Source organism: Leguminivora glycinivorella, chromosome 10 (assembly GCF_023078275.1).
Source record: "Leguminivora glycinivorella isolate SPB_JAAS2020 chromosome 10, LegGlyc_1.1, whole genome shotgun sequence".
NCBI classification, from domain to species: Eukaryota; Metazoa; Arthropoda; class Insecta; order Lepidoptera; family Tortricidae; genus Leguminivora; species Leguminivora glycinivorella.
In genome coordinates this window covers 13,313,103-13,331,976 of record NC_062980.1, presented here as the reverse complement: position 1 = coordinate 13,331,976, position 18,874 = coordinate 13,313,103, and positions in this window count along the sequence as shown.

The following is an 18,874-nucleotide window of genomic DNA, read 5'->3' as shown; positions in this document are numbered from 1 at the left end:
ATATCAATCACGCCGACAAAGTGCAAAAATAAAAAATGGAAAAAAATGTTTTATTAGGGTACCCCCCTACATGTAAAGTGGGGGCTGATATTTTTTTTCATTCCAACCCCAACTTGTGATATATTGTTGGATAGATATTTAAAAATTAATAAGGGTTTACTAAGATGGTAAACAAATCTTCTCTTTCTTAGCGGTTACTGATTGATGCTGACTGAACAACGAAAAGCACACTTATAAATTCAAAATATCTGAATTTCTGTCTGCAAAACAATTTCTCGAATTAATTTATCCCCTTCGTCAGATTCAATTATAAAGAACAAACAAAAAACATTGCAATACAATTGTAACAAGGACTCGAATTACACAGTATCAACGACGCTGAAAGCAAAATCAATAATATTTCGCACAAAATTATCTGATCTGACAGCAGGCTCATCTGAATAGCAAAATAATCCTTTCATTTCGAGGATAATCTACGTATTGAGAGCGAGTTTAATATCGAAAATATTTCGATGATTTCACGACACTTGTTCATACATATCGATATCGGCTACGAAAATATTGGAAGTGTAATGTGTGCCAAGGACTGACAGCATACTTTATTTACTTGAGAACATATTAAAAATAAAATTATGCAACATAAGCGTACAATGTAATACTTAGCTTCTATAAAGTATCTTGGTAGTATGTACCTATTAGATAGAAGGACGCTGGCGGCATCTTTATACGTTGTGCGAGGAAAGCGCCAACTCTTCAATCAGCATATGTATAACATATTATGTCAACTAGACGCTTCGCAATTGCTACAAAAATGATTGTGCTATGGACTAAATATAATAAGATTTCAATGTGTAATAAAATTGTACCAATAATCTGAGAAGCAATATCAATCGGCCAAAGCGAATAGTCTAAACAACCATTTAGTGAATTTCTCGTTAGTTGCCAGTAAATATTGAGTAGGTATAGAATAGACGGAACAAAAGGGAACAGGTACAGAAGGTAAAATAATTATGTGCATGAAATGTAACGATATGTTGTTCTGTTTCATACCCGTATTAAGTAGTAAAGATACATATTAGGCTGCTACATGAAAAATAATTCGGCTGAGGAAACTTTATTTCGTTAAATCTTAAAATGAGTGTTATTGTGTTAATGAGTGTGTTGTGTGATTATTACATTAAATGTTATTTGTGGCTTCGTAAAATAAAGCTAATATGAAATGGTATTCCGCTGTGTGTGGTAGGGCACAGCACAGCGGATATCGTCTCGCTCGAATCTAGAGCAGAGCCCAACTGGGGTAGTACCTCCGTCTTACAGAAGACCGCAGCCAAATAGCACTAGACCCTACTCATAGTGTTGTGTTCCTGTCGGTGAGTAAGGCTGCCAGAGCTCAACGAGGGTGCGGTGTGCTGATGACGGGAGGACTTACGGAACTAACTTGTTCCGTTTATTGTCCTTTGAGTCGTCGGCAACCCGAACCCTCCTTAGAACTTGTACACTCCTTTTTGCTGTGTACTTAACACAGCAAAAGGGAATGTACAAGTTTCTAATGGGGTGGCAACGCGCATGTGACACTGTTTGAGTTGCAGGCGTCCATAGGTTACGGTGACCGCTTTACATCAGGCGGGCCGTATACTTGTTTGCCACCGACGTAGTATAAAAAAAAATGGATTTCGTGTAAAAGCAAACTTAAATTAACTTTTTTTCCGCTCATTCTACCAGGGATTGAACCCCCTCACTTTTAACGTAGTTACGTAGTTACTTACTAAAGTAAATTCACAAGAGCTTATAAGTAAATCCCACTGGCAATATCTTATACGCGGCGACAATGTAGCAAAGTGTAGGTGGTTCCCCAACTTTGTCAGCTCGTTTGGCTCGCACGATCCAGAAAGTTATCTCGAAGTGCATCGAAATTACAACGTGCTTCCAACTTGAGGATTCGAATCGAGTGTATACTGCGAATCAGTGATGCTGGATGAGATACAGTGCTGACCTCTGGGGCTGATTCAATATTGTTTGTTGCTTCTTTATGCCCCATTGGAATTGAAAAAGGTATTTGTTCTATCGATTAAGTTTTATTTTCGAACTAATTGATGATGATAATGATGATGTCCTCCCAGACGTATCCGTCGACGGCATCATCCAGGTAAGCTTTAATTGTTTTTTTTTTTATTATTATTTACTATTATTTATGAAAAAAAAAGAGGAATTTGTTTAGACTCAATCGTTGCGTGCATGAGCACGAGCGTGACTTGCAAATCCGAATTTGGTTTTGGAAGTCCGACAGCATGGAGCACAGTAGAGCTGACCAGAAGAGTTATAAGTATAGTTGTAGGAGGGCTTGGGACGAGATTTTTGGAGCTGACGTTTGGCGTCAAGGTCTTGAAGTTGGGCTTGTTCAAAGTTACTACTACAGCAGTTCGCCAGTCCGTTCTCCGAGTAGCAAGCTCCTCCCACGACGCGCATGATATGCTAGAGGCCGACAGGTGGCGTTTTAGGACATCTCTGTAACGTAGGTACTGCCCACCAGCATTCCAAACTCGTTGGCTCAGACCGCCGAAGGCCGCAGCAGCTTTGGCAATCCTGGACGAAATTTCTGATTCGAGACGATTGTCACTCCGCAAAAGACTACCTAGATACCTAAACGTTCCCACTTCGCCCAACGCTTTGCCCCTTAAGTAAACAGATTACACGAACTAATTACTCTGTAGTTTGTAATGTGTCGAATATGTCATCAACATTCTTGAGCCCTCTAATTTATATCATGGTTACACTTATCTGCTTTGAATTTTGCATGGTAGCCGCAGCTTCATTATTTTTGCAGAAAAATTTACCTAGTTCTTATATGTATATTGTATAAGAATATTCGTCTGATATTTTTATGGACACTAAAATAACCACCAATATTTAAAATGTGAAAATAACTCTGTGATGTGTTTGTTACTTCTTCACGCATAAATCGCTAAACAGATTTAGAAGAAATTGAATTTGATAAGATATATTTTCTATCACTACTAGTAAATATAAGTATCATTTCCACTTAAAAAGTCGGGGGATTTAGCAAGACAAAAAAACTAAATCTATTTTCAAAATAGATATCTAGTTGATAGTCGCGCGTCACTTCGTTTTGCTGCAGAGTCGTTTCATTTAGAACTATGAGTAACAAAAAGACAACTACATTGCTAAATACTTACAAAAGTTTTAATTATCAGAGCTCCGAACCTATTAGATCCTTCCAGGCATGTATTTCAAGGGTGTTAAGGTACACATTTGTGTAAAACGCTACGTGCGAAGTTTGAAGAGATACGTACCGTTACGAGAATACGCCAAGTTTGAGTGCTCTTGAATGATAACTTTTATAAGTAGAATAGTTAGTACTATCGGATTCGAAATCTCTATGGCGCTTTAAATTTAAATAATGAGTTAGAGGAGGATAAACTTGACTTGATGTTTCTACATTTAGGATTTAATTGATTAAACCTGTGTGCATAGCCGAAATATCTCTATCGCTCTTGCGTATTGATGCAACAGAGCCAGACTATCTTTCGTGACGTTTCGTTTTCATTTCGCGTCGCAGAAATGACATTCGGGGACGGGACCTGGAACGATTCCTGCTGGAAAACGTCTGCAACTCTGCAACCAAACAAGTGACAATGTTTGATTTAAGCTTAAATTCTCGAAAAAAACCTTCGGTTAAGCTTATTATCATATAAATAATAAAAATATGTTTCTTTTTCTGTAAATAATTCACGCAGTTTGCACGCGTATTGTACATATCAATCTTTATCTTGAATTTTAATCTATCTATATAAGAAACCCCCTTTATGGGATACAGGCGTGATTGTATGTATGTATGTATGTATATAAGAAAAAAAAAACGCATTAAAATCGGTTGCGTAGTGTGAAATATCTAAGCAGGACAGACAGAGAGATAGCAAAAAACGACTTTATTTTATGCCTACTAAGTAGTAATAGGTACTAATATTACATTTTGAAATAAATTCAGGTTCCACTTCCATGACAGCTTCTTCTTCAAGCTTAAGAGGCTGTACTCTTGTCGGTGGATCAATGAAACCCCCAACTCGTCCGGTCCTCTTCCAACTCCTTCACCTTTAGTATGACACGACCTGAACCTTATCTTTATTTTATGTTATATTAGCTCCTTCATGTTAAAATGAACTGTAACAAGGATAATTATTTACCTACGAAGTGTATATTTTTTTTTTATAAAACTCTTTTGATAAACAAATAACCTACCATGTCTTCTAAAATATTAATACCTATGGCAGTGACTGTACGGTTTTCCATGGCATAGTTTCATGTCGTAATAACTGATGAGTTCGCTCCGCGGAGCCATTCCGCACGAAGACAGGTTGACACGTGGCACAGAAATTGTCGCTGTGAAATATACGAGAGCGTAAAAGTGTCCACGAATTTTTAAAATAGTGACAATTTTAACGTGTAGCATTAGAATGGTGTTTGGATTATGTTAGTCATTTTCTCCGTACGAAAGTAGGAATTTCCGCTCTGAATCTGGAAATTATTCAAAATGTTATTCATAATGTGATGTTGGTATATTTTATAAATAAAAGGAAAAGTATAAAGAATTATCTCCGGCAGGACTCGAAGCTGTGACCTTTTAAAACACTAGTTCGATCACTGACCAACTCAGCTACGCGGAGGTTTTAGATGTAAGCGGGGTTCGTCTTTCTGTACTATGAATTACTTGAATACCGTTTATCGCATTTTGCACTGAGAGAAATTTGCATTGTGAATTTAACAAGTTCGACTTGTTGCGGTTTATCCGTTTGAATCAGCCAAACGTATGTTTAAAACAATATGTGTCAGGTTGTTTTTATAAAATCGACTTGTTGATTCAAATATATTGCCGATTCAAATGACAAGTAGCTTGTTGTTTGAACCAAAGAGCACATAGGCGCTATTTTAACCAAAAAACTTGTTGAACGAACATGAAAACTGGTTGTATTTTCTCTCAGTGTGCATTTGATTTCTTCCAAAATATAACCTGCACCTAAATGTCAAAATCACATGCAACAAAACCCAACAAACTTTAAATAAAATCACGAAACTCGGCAAAATAGCCTATTCAATTGCATATTTGCATTCCCCGCGGCATGATGCATGCGTCAAACATTATCTATGTATACAGTGTGACCGGCGAAATCCATGCGGCCAGCCGGACTAGCCGAAGTGACAATCGTTGACAATACGTGGCGATCGAAACGCAATGTGCCTCTGTTTCACCACTACAGGGTGGCTAGCCGAATGGCACAATCGCTCACGAAACGCTCACGAAACGCTCACGAAACGAAGCGCTAGTAGATATCTATCTCTATCGCGCTTGCGTATTGGCGCGACAGAGCCAGCGGCGTATCGCTTTCGTTTGGCGTCGGAGAAATGCCATTCGGCTACGGGGCCAGAAGAGCAATAGGGCACAGTATAAACCAGTAATAAAACTCTTCTAACAAACGTACGCGGCGCGGTGTGCACACAAGCGCGCCGTGTACGCAACACATGCAAGCGGATTTGGTTTGACGTGGATAAGAATAATAATTATGTATAAAAATATTTTTTGTGTTTTCTGACTGTTATGATGTGATATTGTTATACTAATACTTATAGTATTAGATAACAACATCTTATTATGGACGAAGTCTAGTAACATTTATAGTAATTTTGTTCAACCAGGCCCCGTAGCCGAATGGCTACGATACGAAACGCCGCAGAAATGTAGTCTGGCCCTGTCGCGCCAATACGCATGAGCGATAGAGATAGGTGTCTACGAGCGTTTCTTTTCGTGAGCATATCGTGAGCGTTTGTGCCATTCGGCTAAGTACCCAGGTGTTTTCGAACGAAGTAGGTACCTTTCTCATTGCCGCTTATTTATTTATTTATCGTATGGCAAGTTTACAATCTTACATGCAAATCACAACTTAAATTAGTATAGGTGAACACAGTAAGATTCGAACCGTGAGATCTCTAGGACAGTACGGTTGCCAGTTTTATTGCGCTTTTAGCACCACCCAGGGGTCACGTGTAGTGAGGCGGTGGGTAATCTCCTACGGACGTGGCGCAAAATCGACCCCCAAATCTCTAATAGAATTTTCTAATAGAACCCCAAATCTCTAATAGAACCGCTGCCGGAGAGTAACTACATAGACGTCCTTTGGATATGGATACGATACTTTGGATAGGGAGAGTCAACTATGATACGCTTACGAAGTGTAAGTGATTGTGATGGCTAGGAACCCTGGACATGGCAAAGCCTCCCAAAGCTGCTTTGAGTTCCCCAACGGATTTAACTGGAAAGTTTGCATTTTGTCATTTTAAATGGCGTAGCAAATTGTTATGTGGATGATAAAAACTGAAAATTTTAATAAATAGGTAAGTGGTGAAATAGCGGTAAGACAGAAGTCTGACATAGACTCAATTAGTATGGTTTGCCTTGACAGTGCCTCCATTGATTACTTGATTAGTCATAAGTAGATCCAGACGAAAATACCATCTTCTCGTACATTTCCGTAGGTGACCAGAAATTATTTTGAAAAATTGCAAAGGTTTATTAGAGATTGTCTTAGATTGTCTTCTATATATATATATATATATATATATATATATATATACAGTTAAACCCGGATAAGTGAGACTTCAAGGGACGACCAAATTTTTCTCACTTAAAGAGGTATTCTAGACTACCCAGGACGACTATGAAATTAGGAAAAAAATCTATGATAGTAGAATATGACCATCATGATTGCATAGGGTGTATCACGAAGCAAGGGCTTACTTCTTTTGTCTATGTTAAAATATATTATAAATAATTAGAACCGCAAAACTTGTACACGATACAGTATAGGATCCGATCTTGTTTCGTATTACTCATGTGAAATGACTTGAGTTCGTATTAAATCCTATTATTGCCCAGTGACACAACGCGGTATGAAATCCAGGCTAATTAATTATTCATTCCGGTATGTGGGTTATGAGCGGAGACATGCAAAATGTATGAGATATTAGTTACAAAATATTCGCCTTGAACGAGTGTCTATTTTAATCGGAAACTTTACAGCTCACAAAATTGATGCATAAGTCTCAATCGTAAGTAGCCGCTGCCCGTAAAAATTACCACGAAAATGTTGTATGTTAATTCTATTGAACATAAACAGCGTGTTTGTAATATGACTAATATTAAAAAAATTTTTTCGCAAAAACATCATTTTTGGCACTAGCTTTTATCGCTGACTGTACTTTTCTTTCAACAGTCATCTACTGGGGATACGACATTTTATTACATAGTTCCTATGCCCATCCTTCAGCTCCATCATGATATCAGCTCCATGATACCATAATATTGTATTTTCACGTGATTTACATTATGTGTGCAAATTTTCAGCGCAATCGGATACCGGGAACTGAGTTAAATTTAACTTGCAAAATTTGATTAGAGACAGACAATGGGACAGGTGAAGTATAAGTAAATAAATAAATAAATATTAATAAAATCATTTATTTCGAGCAAGTTACACTCATAATATTTGTCAGTAAAAAACTTAATTCTAAGGTAATGTATAAAAGCTTGTAAAAAAATACAAGTATTAATTACTTCCTCAAGTTAAATACATTTAAAGTTTATTTGTAGCAAATTAAAACCTCAAATACTGCAGTGTTATCATCATTGGCCACAGCATCTTTAACAGATGATTTTTTACTGCAGTGTTATAAATGTTTCCCATTGGCCGTCGCAGACTTTAATGTTGAACATGCTCATATTTAAGATGCAAGTTGCCAAGCATGAAAAGTAAAATTAGAGGTCTATATTATTTATGTCGTTGACAGCAAATTATTATGCAGCGAGACAGAACAAGAGCACACCGTACGTCATGCTTGCACAAAACATAAAAAAACTAACTCTGAAAAATATTAAATTCATAACTAGTTTTGTCCTGTTTTTAAAAATATATGTGACATTTTTTCTGTGATATAATTTATTACTAAAGTTACATTAAAGTAGGAATGTAAAGGTATTTCATATTACATAGTTCATAATTTAGATTGCAAGTCAGAAGTAAAAGGAAGATTAGTTTTGCTAAGTAACTTTAAAATTGTGCTTAGAGTATAAAACGTGCTAATCCTCTTTTGGTGGCGTTAAAATTATATTTACATATTGTACTTAGTTTTACTTTAAGCAAAACCAAAATGGGACAGTTCTACCTCATATCTTAAGAGCCAATGTACAAATATAAAAAGTACTTTCCTGGCCCTCGCCTAACAAAAAGTTACTTGCCTTTTTTGCATTTAGCCCAAAAATAAAATTGGTCATCGCAAATCGAAATGTCGCCTGTGTTAGATAGTAAAAACGTTCCCTTTAGAGTTTCCGTCCCCCTCGGAATAGAAGTAATGACCAATAAGTGACGGAGTCCTTATTACAATCATGGCCTCGTCACTCCACTACGAGGAAATAGGATTTTCCATTCAACGCAGAATGGGACAAGAATGGAGATTTCCCATTGTCTCACAAATAGGATAACCGAGATTCCAAGCCTTCCTACAGATATGTCTATCCGAAACCTATCTGATAAAGCAGTATTATACCGTTACAATAAATGATTCAATTTCCTCTACGCAACTATCGGATCCACTTAAGTATTATGAAAGTAATAGAGGCGGGAGAATAGTTTTCTTGCTGACGCTCCTTTTACGATAATGATAGAAAACGCGGTCCAATATCTATAAAATATTACAACGTACTCGTCCGAATGCCGGACCGGACTGAACGGGCTGCGTGTAAATATCAACGGCACAGTAGACGAGATGAGATGGCATACTGTGATATCAAATAATACTAGGTGGAGGTGTGTTTGTTTGGTCTCACATCTTTAGGAAATAGCACTGTTATGCAAATGCAGTTTCCCTCCAGAATTATTTGTTGGAGTGATAAAAAAAAAAAAATATATATATATATATATTTATTTATTACATATATAAATATATATATATATGTAATAAATAAATAAATAAATATTATAGGACATTCTTACACAGATTGACTGAGGCCCACGGTAAGCTCAAGAAGGCTTGTGTTGTGGGTACTCAGAAAACGATATATGTAATATATAAATATTTATATACATAGAAAACATCCATGACTCAGGAACAAATATCTGTGCTCATTACACAAATAAATGCCCTTACCGGGATTCGAACCCGGGACCGCGGCGTAGCAGGCAGGGTCACTACCGACTGCGCCAGACCGGTCGTCAATATATAACGCTGAGCTTCATAAAAAATGACCGTATACAACTGTACAATAAAATAACATGCTGTCATATTGCGTTCTTGTAATTTTGCATTTGGAAGTATTTTTTCTCAAAAACGTCTAATAAAGTAAAAACACTAAACAACTTTTCAATTTATAAAATCAATGTAAATAGGCAAAGAAAAACTTAAACAAATTCTACTAAATATGATAGGTTTAAAACGGAAATACTTAGTGGATGTTGATGTTGTTTGTAAGCAGTCCCCATGCAGAACCACGCAGAAAATGTCTTCAAAATTACATTAAATAGGATTATTTAAGCAATGACGTCCTACTTTAATAATCATTAAAAATTAAACACATACATACATTCACGCCTGTATCCCATAAAGGGGTAGGCAGAGCACATTAAACTATTAAAGTCTCAGTGCCACAGTGCCAAAAATAGAAAAGTTCTTTTAATTCATCGGTTTTCCTACTGTATTTGTGTCTTCGTACTTAAAGTCCGAAGCAGAGGCGGAATTGGGCACTCTATCGTAGATTTGATTGTCCGAATTAACTTTAACCGAAGCGTGGGCCATAATATGAGACGGGTTATTGATGTACCTATCGGACATGTGGCTTTTCTATTTATTATTTATTTTGTTTCTTAGTCATTTGAGAAATAAAATTGTAAGTTTGGATGTCTATAACAATTGTTTGAAGTCATAACGCCAGAAATCAGGCAGACTGTAAAGATCATAACGTTTAGCCGGCATAGCTAAGGGAATGAGGTAAAAGTTATAAAGTTTGTTATGCTCAAAGGGAATGATTAGAAATAGTAATTCCGGTGGTAACGGAATTGCGTTGACTAAAAAAACCAATGATTTAAAGACCTTCATTCCTAATTATAAAGGAGTTAAGAAGTAGGTACCATAATACATTAAAATTAAACAATTAAATAATCTAGAACCATTACTTAATATATGCATAGATACGTCTGCGAAGCAGGAATTGAAATCAAAATAAAAAAAAACATATTACCGTCCTTTAAAATCAATGCCGACGCTCCGTAAAAGTCTAAATCGAACAAATAAATATTTTCTACTTAGCAGGAAAACAAACAAATTAAATATAAGCGATAAGACCGCCTGTTGTCTGCCTCTATTTATAATCATTTGTTTTGTCTCCGCTGTATCTTTTTTCTGTATCTCTTGCTGAGGTGTGCCAATAAAGAGTATTCTATCTATCTATCTATCTATTAAATGTAAACTTTCAATGTTGTAGACACACAAGATAAAGCTGAAGGCATGTTTGCCGCTCCGGACATGCTCTAATGAAGGGATTAACGAGAAAAAGTGCCCGGGCCCGCGCATAGACTAGTTGCGCTAGATAGTGAAAAATTAAAATATTTCAAATATATCAAAAGTGGCCACAAATCCAAATCAACAACATGCTTCGTCAAACAAACCAATGTTGATATCCGCAACAGGCTTCGTCATATATAAAATAATAACTTTAAGCTAAATGAAACCGTCCCGAATCGTACCCGGTTCAAATGTCCCCATCACACCGGCAGCGTTACCACGCTGAATAGCCAATGTCACATCCCTTGTCCCTTAGCCGCCGGCCCAAATCCCTTATAAACTCCTTCGCCTCCAGAGCCCAAGGTCCCGCAGTTTCGACTGCGACTGGCACAAAGTCGTACATTGGTTCCAGGGCAGAGTATTTGGCATGCTTCATTTTGGCTGCATACTCCGCGGCTGACCCTGCAGACCTAACCGTAAGGTTCAAGTGGGACGGCGCAAACGTGCTGACGCATGTCGCGTCCCATAAGAGACACCGACCCTTCTGACATGGAACCAATGTCAGACCGTCAGGCCTCTTTCCATCCGTGCGGCACAACCCTGGAGGTTCCAAAGTGATACTACTAACATTATAACATTACATTGAAACAATAAAAATACTAATAAGCCTGACATTGTGATACATCGACGACAACGCCGAGCCGTGCTCGTTGACATCACCATCCCCCGTGATGAGAATCTCGTGAAAGCCGAGAAGGAAAAATCCAGTAAGTACCTAGACTTGGCTCACGGGATAACCGCCATGTGGGATGTTAATTCGACGACCATTGTTCCGATAAACGTTTCAGCGAACGGTCTCATAGCGAAGAGTCTCCACCAACATCTTAAGACGATACGATACAGGTCAATTCTCCATACAAACGCTCTCGACTATTTCCTCTCTGGTTTTTGAAGATAGAGCAATGATTTTTTTTAACACAGATTATTATTATTTTTATCTGTGTCGGACCGTTTTGATTTTTTTGCTATTTTTATTTTAAAAGACGCTAGAGCCAATCAAAAATTTCTAAAAACGGCCTTTTTCAATATGGTTCAAAAAAGGTGTGATACCTACTCAAGATCGGTAACAATTAGCTAAAAAATCTAAACGGTCCGATTATTTCATTGTTATTCAGATTCTCAAATTTCGTTCCGTTTAAATAAGTTTTGAAGGAGCAAACAGTCGAGAGCGGAACCTCGATTTTAAAGATTTTTTCGCAATATCTTTTAACTTTTTTTTTTTAGGACATTCTTACACAGATTGACTGAGGCCCACGGTAAGCTCAAGAAGGCTTGTGTTGTGGGTACTCAGACAACGATATATATAATATGTAAATAATTATATACATAGAAAACATCCATGACTCAGGAACAAATATCTGTGCTCATCACACAAATAAATGCCCTTACCAGGATTCGAACCCGGGACCGCGGCGTAGCAGGCAGGGTCACTACCGACTGCGCCAGACCGGTCGTCTTAGTTGTTCTTAATGGACATTTTTTTCGGTAAATCTAGTTAATAACACTAGTATATTTAACTAAAATTCTCAAATTGAAAGGGGACTCCTTTTCATTTTAGCATTTTCGTCCCCGTAGCGTCTTAAGAGACTCTTGCTAGGTGGCTGTATAAAGGGCCAGATGCAGAAGGCGGTGATCTTGGACACGGCGTGGATAGTTCGACGGTTCCTCTCTCTGCAGCCCTAACCACCGGCAGTTAGGTTTTTTTATAATGTGTTTATATGTTTTATAGAGGTATTGTAAAAAACCCTTGCCTAGAGAATTTAAATAAATACAGGGACTTATTAATACACATTAAAACTAAAACTAAACAAAAACTAAACTAAATCTAATTAATCTAGGGGGACTAATTACGCATACATCTCTCGAGTCGCTGTCGCTACCAGTTGCTAATGTGCCCATAAGACTTGCCGAGTTTCGCTGGATGGAATGCGTTGAGCGAGGAATGAGCCAGCCTTACAGTCACTGTTGGTTTTGTTATTATATTATTTGTCTTTGAATCTGTTGTAAATCCGGCCCCCTTGGACCGAGAGTTTCCATAGCAAAAGTTAATCAATAGCAGGTTTAATATCATATTGGTTACTACAGATATTATGGAATAAATGCCTCAGTATTTGTATAATTTTCTGTATTTCAACAAAATCGTATACAAGTGTTGAAGCATTTAAATGGAGCTGAGAATAGACATTACAGAATATTACACCTCATATCGCCTAACGCGGAGTGTACCATCCGTATTCCTTATCTATGCCGTCAATCTGGCAGCTACCAGATTATCCAGGATATCGCATCATTAGCAGGCAATACACCTGATAAGTAGGCTCCAGTAAACGCTTTAATGCCGCTTGATATATGCCTCAGTCGGAGGACTAAGTGATTTAGATAAATTGGGGAATCAAAGGGAGTTGTGTCGGAGAATAATTAGAGCTTCGTGTATTTTTTTCAAGTTTTAACACTTTCGAAACCGGGCTCTACGCGGCGCTACGACATTTTCGCTACATACGGGGAAACCCATGTAATCGGCTACGCTTCTACGAGCGGTGTGCCCGACAGTCGGGTTCTTGGTAGCGAAAGTGTTAATATGTAAGATGGTGCTTTGGATCGAATGTTCCTTCGAAATTGAAATAGAAATACCTAAAGGACCGTATTAGGAATAATAACTTTATAGTCGAAGAATTTATCAGGATATATGACAATTAGATAGGCGATTTGTACTTTGTAATAAATAAACGGTAGCGCGTAAGCTATCTTAGGCCCTCTGCGCGTGGAGCGTAAGGTCTTGATCGCTCTCGCCTGCCAGCCAAATGGCATTTCTGCGACGCCAGGGGCCGACAGAAATCCAGTCTATCTCTATCGCGCCAATACGCAAGAGCGATAGAGATAAATTGCTACGAAAGAGATATTATCGTTAGCGTTTGTGCATTCGGCTACGCGGATCAGTCTGCGTAGCCGAATGCACAAACGCTAGTCGGATCAGTCTGACTCCGCGAATGGGTTGTGACGATCCGTCTCGACCATTCTCAAACTTCTGTGAACACACTGTTATTATATACAGAGGAGAAAAGCTGTCGCACGTTGCCCGTGGCAGGTCAAAAGAACTGAGGCGTAAGGCCCTGGTTTCTCTGAGCACCCTCTGCCGGTGACCGGTGACCGACGCGTGTCCGCGACCGACGACGTTCGAATGTTTTGTTCGGGAATGTTGTTGAAGAGACGCGTAGAACGAGAGCGCTTCGAGCACAAAAAGTACAAAAACAGCGCAACTATTTTCATAAAAATCTCGACAGTTGGGATCTATTTTTGCGCTTGTCAGACAATTAACAACACAGCCGTATAATAGTGCAGGAATGAACAGCACTCCAAAATGAACATGCCACAGTCATCAAAAACAATGTGGTTGTTAATTAAATCGACCGCATCTGCAATACTTTATGCTTAAAATAAAAACGGTCAGTCAGTATGTAAATAAGCGGTACGTTATTTTGGTCTCATTAAGCTTGGGCTGATTTTACACGCATTCGTTGGAGAGATAACTTTGCGAGCGTTATACGGTTAAACGGATTAAATTCGGCCGCAGTTGGATTGTTCTCGTAATGGACACCCAGTACATGAAAACGTTGTTCAAAGCCGTATTGTTTTGCAATGGCAACTTCGTTATTCTTCCTTTTTGCTAATTGGGTATGGAATGACGATTTTGGTTATTACAATAGCAAGTCTAGTGATGAACTATTAAAAATACATTCCTGTTGTAACAAATTTAATCAATACAATACAAATACTTATTGCACACCTTGATAAAATACAACAATACAAACAAGGAAGCAACACGAACAAAGGTAAACAACAGGCGGTCTAATCTTAGATGGTTTAGTCTTATTTACTAAACATACGACAGTAAACATAACCTACATATCATAACGAAATACTTATTATAAATTATCGATTGATCTGGGCCCGAAGACACGATGTCATTCGTTATTTTGTATTAGACCTCATTATAAATTGGCATTTTGACTATGCGACCTGAATAACCTAAAACATAAGTAAGTAAAACGTTTGTCATGTGACTCGCGTGCTGCTGTCTTGAAATATTAAAAAAAAAACACTTGGGTATATTAGACATCACAAAATAAAATAAGCTATAACATAATATTAAAATTATTGGTTATTTGAGTAAAAAGGTACCAGACAGTAATAATTCAATTTGAACACAGACGCTCAAAGCTCGGTCTTGGTCATAGAGGAATAAGTAAGGGAATGGTTGTAGCTCCATCATAGATTTAGAGATATTAAGCTAGATTGAGTAGTTAGGCCAAAAAGTGTGTCCACATGAGAGGGCATTGTTTGGGCTGGTGTCCCTCTCGTACTTACTGACAATATCAACATTATTCAGTGACGTCATCACTGTCATAAATTGGGGATACCAGTCAATATTCAAAGTTACTACCAAATCTACTAATACCCAATTAAAGGTTTTTTTTTTAATTAAGAAAATCTTTGATTTATTGGCATCAAAATAATTACATTGTAATTATTTGCCAATTCTTTAAAATATATCGAAACCCTAGTCTGAATATAACACTAAAATAATATAAGAAGTTATAAAGTCAGGTAATATACAGATAAAATACTACTACTATGGTAACCTCATTAACACTGGCCATACGTGCGAGAGAGACACCAGCCCAAACAATGCCCTCTCATGTGGACCGTTTTCGCTAGTCTGATACGATCACCTTTCCGTCTCAGTGATAAGGTTCAATTTCGCATGGCAAAAATTGTGATTGCGCTGTCCCCTGTCAAAGTCTTTGAACTCCATACATCAATAAATGCGGGTTATTTGTATAGGCATAGTTAAGTGACATCTAGCGACAATCCCGTGCACATCATGCACAGAGCATGTTTGCGTCATGGCCCGTCAAGCAAGAGATAGCCAGTGGACTCCAGGTGTTTGTAAACAAGTGTTTGCGGCGAATCGTAGGAGTTTACTGGCCACGGACCATCTCCAATATTAGACTATGGGAACTGACTGGTCAAAACCCTTTAGACAAAGAAATTCTGCTGCGGAAATGGCGCTGGATAGGTCATGTTTTACGAAGGCCAAACAACCACCTATCCAAGCAAGGGTTGACCTGGAAAATTTCCGGAAAAAGAGGTCAAGGTCGCCCACGTACCACCTGGAGAAGCACAGTGGAAAAAGAGGCGGCATCAGTTGGCCTCGGCTGGGCGAAGCTGGAGGAGGCCGCGCTGGATCGCGAAGAATGGAAATCCCTTCTGAGAGCCCTATGTCCCTGATGAGGGATAACAGGATATCATCATCATCATCATATATTTAAATGCAACAACATTATTGTACCTAATCGTTAAAACCATTTGCAATAGATTTAGGAACAAAGGAATGTAATAGTCATGCTGTGTTCTGAAGATGCACTTATACCAAGAGACGCAAAGATACACGACTTACCGCTATTTATAGACGAATACAAAGTGTAATCACAGATTTAAGTAGTGTATAGACTGCACATCGCAGTTAGTCTCAACACTCAACCGCACGAGACACGGTTCCAGTACAAAAGAGTGCTAGAGTCACGATCATTAGGAGACTACAAGATCGCATTTCACAGGCTTCAGTTTACTTTGAGTGGTCGTGTCTAGTCAGCCCTCTTTACGGCACCTAGTAAACGCTGGCAGCTGCAATTCTGTTTGTTTGACCGACTGGATTTTTATTTTGTGAGAAGTTGGAAATCTATTTTGTGGGTTACTAACATTAAGATAAAAGTCACTTCGAGACTTGAAGTGAAATTTAGTGACAATGATTCTGACATCGCCGTCGTCATCGTTACTCATATAAGTCAAGTACTTGTATGTGTTTAAATAGTACATTATGATACAAAAGCGGAAAAAAGGAAGTTGAAACGAGTGGCGATAAATTCTCCCTTCAGTCGTGTTTTAAATGGACACGAGTTACGAATTTCCTTTTCCCACGTGTATCGTATGACATTTTTCATTACAGGTGGCCCTCTGGAGTTTCGACCTGACAAAAAATTACCCACTAGTACGAATTAGTGCGATAAAAAAGCACCATGTGTACTGAAAAAAAATAATAGTTCAAATATTTCGCTTGCTTTGATGTAGATCCAATATCTTGATCAATTTATCTTGTTATTTTCTCGGTAGGAGAAGTGATATTTTGGCGTGTAATATATCGCTAAAAATATTTAACTTAATTATATTAAAGAAACAAATCATTTCTCGTACATTTACTTTGGGCGAATTCTGCCTGGTATCCGCGTTTGGTACGTTCACGTAGAAATTTCAATTTCCGGATTTTCGTTACATTGTAGGTATAATACTTTAAAGGAAGAACGTAATAAGTGGCTTTTAAATATGAGTAAATTGTCATCGAATCGGTTTCTGGGATGTAATAGTCTACTTTTAACATACCTAATATAAAATACATAATAAGTCACAAATGGCATTAAAATTAAACTTCGTTAGTATCGTTAATGTGTGAATTACAGTTAAATCGTGAAAAGTAGGAGGTAGGCCATGGACAAAAAACATAAAATAATTTTACTTAAAATCTATGTTAATGAATCGCTTTTGAGTTGTTTATTCCAATAGTTTTTATAACTGTACCACGCTAGTTGACACCGTCTGTAGTCTTATCGCGGAGCTTAGTATGTTGTAAACACAACATCTAGGTACCTTCTTCCAGTTTTAGATATTTTCTGAGACTGCATAAAGTATTAACAAGCATTTTGTTCCTTGTTTTAATACTTACAACACAAACGTAAAAAGCAAACATGATAAGAGCTCACAAAAGTTTCTCAAAAAGCTGTCCCCTGCAAAACGGTGGAAGTGCTTCCCATTAAAACTTACGCCCTAAGCACACGCGCGAGATTACATGTTACTTTAAAATGAGCTTGTCTGCACTTCGGGAACAAAACAGGTGCTATTCTAAAACAGCTAGGTAATCTAGGTATAACCAGTGCGCAGCACACGTATAATCTAGATAATGTAACATTAGGGACAAGTAAATATTCACATATGGACTAAAATGCTAACGGAATGGTGGCATCGGTTGGCTCGTTGGATCGACGACATCCGGAAAATTGGGGGGTTAAAAGTGTTAAAACTGGATTAGCTAACGCCGTGGCTTGCGTGGGCGACGGTCGCGCGATGGTCGCGCGACGGCGATGCGACGCATACGAAATCAAACCTTATCAATATGGAAGTATGAGACGCGACGGCGACGGTCGCGCGACCATGCCCACGCAAGACACGGCGTAACTCAGGACCGAGAGAAGTGGCGTACTAGAGTAGATGCCCAGCAGTGGGCGATAAAGGGCTGATTTTATCAATGATCAATGAATGAACAGTCATTTAAATTGGTCCACTTTTATATTGCCAAATACTAACATTACTAACCCTCTTATTCATAAACGTACTCTAAAGTTATCAAGCCGATAAAGTTTGTTTGTCCTTTTCTTTCACCCGAGTTTAGCCCGAGAAAAGGTTTCTATTAATACTAAAACTTTTTGTACTTGTATGTAGAAAGTTTCTACCTACTTATTGTACAACAAACGATGAAGTTCGCGTTTTTTTTTATACTACGTCGGTGGCAAACAAGCATACGGTCCGCCTGATGGAAAGCGGTCACCGTAACCTATGGACGCCTGCAACTCAAAGAGTGTCACATGCGCGTTGCCACCCTATTAGAAATACACCAAAAAGGAGTGTACAAAGGTGTGTCTAACGGCTCAGCCACGACATTGGGCTAAGCGCGACAGCGGTGAGCGGCGGCCATACATTGGAGCGAGACACAGCGATGGGACTTTTCATTCGCACGTATGGCTGCCGCTCACCGCTGTCGCGCTTAGACCAATGTCGTGGCTGGGCTGTAAGGAGGGTTCAGGTTGCCGACGACTCGCGTTTGCAAAATACTAGAAACTTATAAATTAAAGATAGAAATATAACTATCTGTGTAAGAATGACCTATAATATTTATTTATAATTTTACTATCCTCAAGATCTTAAAGGTGTGTAGTTAATTTTACTGTTTTATTTTCAAGTTTGTGACTAAAATTCATTTTCGTTTTTAAAGCTGATTATGAATGCTGAGAATTATTACGCATAATGATTGTTATTATTTATGTACAAATAATACAAATAGATTTACAGAACATCAGCGTCGTTGCAATACGTGCTCTGATATATGCCGAGTTATCGTTTCTGGGACAACTGACATTTATCA